This window comes from Anolis sagrei, chromosome 1 (assembly GCF_037176765.1).
Source record: "Anolis sagrei isolate rAnoSag1 chromosome 1, rAnoSag1.mat, whole genome shotgun sequence".
Lineage (NCBI taxonomy): Eukaryota > Metazoa > Chordata > Lepidosauria > Squamata > Dactyloidae > Anolis > Anolis sagrei.
Genome location: NC_090021.1, coordinates 79,204,734 through 79,210,197, shown reverse-complemented (window position 1 = coordinate 79,210,197; position 5,464 = coordinate 79,204,734).

Sequence of the window (5,464 nt, the reverse complement as noted above, 5' to 3'; positions counted from 1 at the left end):
GTTGTCAACACATTTTGGTCAAGAATATAAACCTGCTCTGTGGTCCACATGCAAGCTGTGAGGTGAAGGTTAAAATATTTGTTTCTTTCTAAATGCAAGCTTCGTTAGCATGCATTTTATAAGCACTTAAAGCAATGTGACCGTTACTGAGGTGAAATTAATGAATTGTGGTACTGTTCATTTATCCAGATAGAGGCCAATAGGGAGCACTAGAGAGAAGATAGTCCATTTTATGGGAGGGGGATGGGTTGGAGGAATTACCATTTTCCCCTATTTTCCTGTTATTTCCCCCACCCATGTCCCTGTCGTGAAAAAATAATTGTGTATGACATGGGAAGGGGCGGCGGCGGGGAATAACCAGCAAAAATGGGGGGAAATGTTTTCTTCTTTCAACTCCCCCTCCATAAAATGAACTATCCTTCTGTTTCTAGTGCCCCCTAGTGGCCTCCACCCAAATAATGGAACTGTAATTGCCAATTGATTTGTTACCTATCTAATCTATATTCCAAGGATATCGCTGAGATGTCCCTATAGCCTTGTCTAAATACTCATGGGCCTCAGGAATAAGACAATGAATAAGAATTATTAGCTTAGTGCCACACATTCTCTCCCTCCCCTTTTCTTTTCATCTATATCAATAGTTGACCCTGAGTCCTAGGTCTGAAAGTATTTCTACTCAAGTTCTCTAAATGGCAGCAGAATATTTTAATTGCTTTCTCTGATTCCAATGAGTATTCCAATTGCATCTAAGGACCTCATCCCATGGGAAGGGGGAGCAGAAGCTCGGAACTGTCTTTTATTTTTGCATTTTGTATATTCCAGTGTACAGAGAATTATTGTCTCAATTATGTACTGCTTCAAAAGCAATCATTATTCAATTTGCTGTCATACAACAATACAACAGAGATATCCAGCTGTTGCCATCACACGTTAAAGTTCCCACCTTTTCCCACTTCCAAGTGAATTGAGATGTCTGGATTTGGGCAGCACCTGACTCCAAGAATGCCAATTTCCAGACACTTTAAAACCAGAGCCCCATGGGCAACCACCAGAAGTAGTTTTGCATCATTTAATGGCCTTCATGGGAGTCTGTTTCTTATCCTAATCCATTCTTCTCTCATCCCATGTTCCCATAATACTTTTTGGTATAATACACTGTTTTGGATTTTCCTTTCCCCTATGAGGAGGCCAACAGCTGAATGTCCTTTTGGCTTGAGTTCAGCTGCCTAATTCACCATAGCACTACTCACAGCTGTCTTCTGTTCTGTCTCAGTAGTTTGTTGAGTGCCTTCCAACCATATCCTATCAATTTCTGACATTATTTCTTGTTTAATTTTGCATTATTTCATCACTGGGTTTTCATAGTAACTTTAGAAGCAGTTTACCATGCCTCTTTCTGCATAGTACTATCAAGTGTTATCTATGGTGATTTCACTCCTATCTCGACCACTACAGTTTAACAATAATGTCTCACCTCTCATCAGTTGATAACTGACTTCATTTTTCATAGCCTGAAATATTTAAAATTGACAGAAATCTCAATTGTGCATTTCTGTAGCTACTGCATAGTTTGCATTCACACTATATACTTTTAAAACATGGGCATAACATTCAAGCATTAATTTAATGGAATATCCTTAACAAAGTTAATACAGTCCATAATATCCCAAGAGCAAAGATTTGCTGTGGGTGCAATATCTTGTCCCACCATAATATAATTACTTATTTAGCCCCTTATCTTGACCCTTCATTTTTTCTTTGTTAACGTTTTAACTATATGTTATCCAAATGTATCTCTCTTTATGAGCCAGGTAGAGCATTAAGATCGGTCCCGCAGCCCTCGCAGGTGCGACTGGTGGGGACGAGAGACAGGGCCTTCTCAGTAGTGGCCTTTCGGCTGTGGAACTCTCTCCCCCATGAGATTAGATTGGTCCCTCCCTCCTGATGTTAAGGAAACTACTCAAACAAGTTTTTCAAACAAGCATTCAGAGAATGAGATGATGTAGTCCAAGATATCTTGGGACTGGTGTAATGTTGAATGTCTTATGTTTTATGTTTGTTTACATCCAAAGTTTTATAGATTACTGATTTTAATCTATTGTTATTTGTTTTTAATAGTGTAATACATTTTATATTGTGAGGTTTTGAATTTTGCCATTTGCTTTGTTGTGAACCACTTTGAGTCCCCCTACAGATTGAGAAAAGTGGTATATAAATGAAACAAACAAATAAAATAAAATAAAATAAAATAAAATAAATAAATAAATACGATTGTGAGAGGGATTCCATCACAGGCATTAAATAAAATGCTGCATTGTGTACACGGCAAGTCCTAGCAGTATATTATACATTAAATATTTAAGAGCTAAGTTGTGTAACACAAACTTGACATCAAAAAATCACATTATTCTCCTTAAAACAAATAAAGCAAAATTATTTGGTGTACCTATGTACGGCGCTCCATGCAGTCATGCCAGCCACATGACCTTGGAGGTGTCTACGGACAACGCTGGCTCTTCGGCTTAGAAATGGAGATGAGCACCACACCCCAGAGTCAGACATGACTGGACTTAATGTCAGGGGACTACCTTTATCTTTACCTTTTATGCTTATTTTACATTTTCCTTCTGCTAGTAAGCCACAGGAATAGTCTTTACATTTATGTTTTATAGTATTGGTGGTTTAATCTTTGTTATATATATATATATGCTTTGTATAGTCCTTAGTTTTATTTGTGTATTTTAATTATGTTGTACAGCACCCCACCACGATCTGTAACAAATAACATTTGTTGTTGCCAAATAATTTTCCATTGCAATTCAGGATTCCTTTCCCACTTGACTAATAGCAACAATATGAAGAAAGAAAGAAAAATCTGATAATGATGTTTCTTGCATCACAGCTCTCTGATCATTTCCCATCAGATGCTTACATAAATTGGGAAGTACTATTTTGTTCTCCTTTTGGGACCCATGGCATTCTTGAAAAATAAGGACTCTGCCAATCCATTTCCTTCTGTGTTCTTTCTGGATCACATATATGACTGTTAGGAATTGTAGGAGTTAAAGTCCAAAACACCTGGCGGGCTGAAGTTTGCACATGTTTTATTTACACAATAGAATGACTACAGCTTGACACGACCTTAACTGCCCTGGCTCAATGCTATGGAATGATGGGAACTGTATTATACAAGGCCTTCAGCCTTCTCGGCCAAAGAGTAGTGGTGCTTCACCAAACTCCCTATTTTATTATTTTATTATTTTATTGTTTATACCCCATGTTTTTTCTCTATATGGAGACTCAAAGCGATCCATAATCCAAAACATTACAACTTAAAATATACAATAAAACAGCATATCATTATATATTATCAGTAGTCATTATATTTAACATATTCGTATATTTAATATATTAGTATTACTATATTACAATATTATTCTATACTATTATATTGTATTATTGGTATTATATTGTATTCCTTTATATTATTATCAATATTATAGGACTATACAATATATTATATTATTAGCATAGCACAATAGTAGTATTATACATTACTATATTGTACTATACCACTATACTGCAATATTATTAGTAATATTACATGTAATATATAATATACTTGTATTATATTATTATATATTATTATATTGTACTATATTACTATACCACTATATCTAATATTCTACCAGTTTATACTACTACTATACCACTATATCTAATATTATACCAGTATATAATACTATTGGTATTATATAATATATTGCACTATATCACAAGTTGTAGTATATATATTACAACATTATTAATATTATATATTTTAGTATTATTACATTACAATGTTATTATTTCTATATAGTATAGTATTGTATTGTATTGTATTGTATATATTGAGGGGGCTCCCAACTTCAAGCAGTCTTAAGCTGCATTCCTTCTACACTGTAGATCAGTGTTTCTCAACTTGGGGGTCGGGACTCCGGGGGGGGGGGGGGGGCGTCAAACACCATCAGAAAACACAGTATTTTCTTTTGGGTTCTGTGTGGGAAGTTTGACCCAATTCTATCATTGGTGGGGTTCAGAATGTTCTTTGATTGTAGGTGAACTAAATTCCAGTAACAACATCTCCCAAATATCAAGGTGGCACAGTGAGTTAAGCCGCTGAGCTGCTGAACTTGCTGATCGAAAGGTTGCAAGTTCTAATCCGGGCAGTGATGTGAGCTCCCGCTGCTAGCCCCAGCTTCTGCCAACCTAGCAATTTGAAAACATGCAAATGTGAGATCAATAGGTACTGCTCCAGCAGGAAGGTAATAATGCTCCATGTAGTCATCCTGGCTACATGACCTTGGAGGCGCCTACGGATAATGCTGGCTCTTTGGCTTAGAAATGAGCATCAACCTCTGGAGTTGGACACGACTGGACTTCGTATCAGGGAAAACCTTTGCCTATTTTCCCCAAACTCCAACAGTGTTTACATTTGGGCATATTGAGTATTTATGCCAAATCTGGTCCAGATGTATCATGGATTGAGTCCACAGTGCTCTACCTGGATGTAGGTGAATTACAATTCTAAAACTCAAGGTCAATGCCCACCAAACCCTTCCAGTATTTTCTGCTGCTCAAGGGAGTTCTGTGTGTCAAGTTTGGTTCAGTTCCATCGTTGGTGGAGTTCAGAATGCTCTCTGATTGCAGGTGAACTATAAATCCCAGTAACTACAACTCCCAAATATCAAGGTCTATTTTCCCCAAACTCCAACAGTGTTCACATTTGGGCATATCGCGCATTTGTGCCAAACTTGGTCCAGTGAATGAAAATACACCCTGCATATCAGATACTGACATTACGATCCAAAACAGTAGCAATATTACGATTATGAAGTAGCAACAAAAATAATGTTATGGTTGGGGGGTCACCACAACATGAGGAAGTGTATGAAGGGGTTAGGAAGATAATAGGAAGGTCGAGAACCAGTGCTGTAGATGCACTTGAAAAAAAACTCGGGCAAGAGCCACAGCTGAAGCAGGGAAGAATCACGGTGGGGATACCCCAGGGGAGAAACCCAGGCTGCCAAGCCAAGGAGGAGCGATGATGACGTCAGTGATGTTGATGATGATGATGATGATGCGAGGCAGTCGGAGTCACGTGCCGGCGGCAGCGGCGGAGGCTTCCGCGGGCCTGGCTTCTCGCACAGCAGCGCCACCTAGAGGCCGGCCACAGCGCCAGCAGCAGCAGCAGCAGCAGCGCCGGCAAAGGCCACCGCGAGTGTCACATGCCTCCCGCCGGAAAGTCCCTCGCTTGCCTCTCCGTGGCTCTGGAAATCCCCAGCCCTTTTTTTCCTGCACTGGGGTGAGGGAGGGGGCCCGCCTGGCTCACAGTCCGGCTTCTAGAGGAACAGGAGAGAGGCAGGGCAACCACACGGGAACCTACCTTCCTTCCTTCCTTCCCACCCGAGAAAGCGGATTAAGC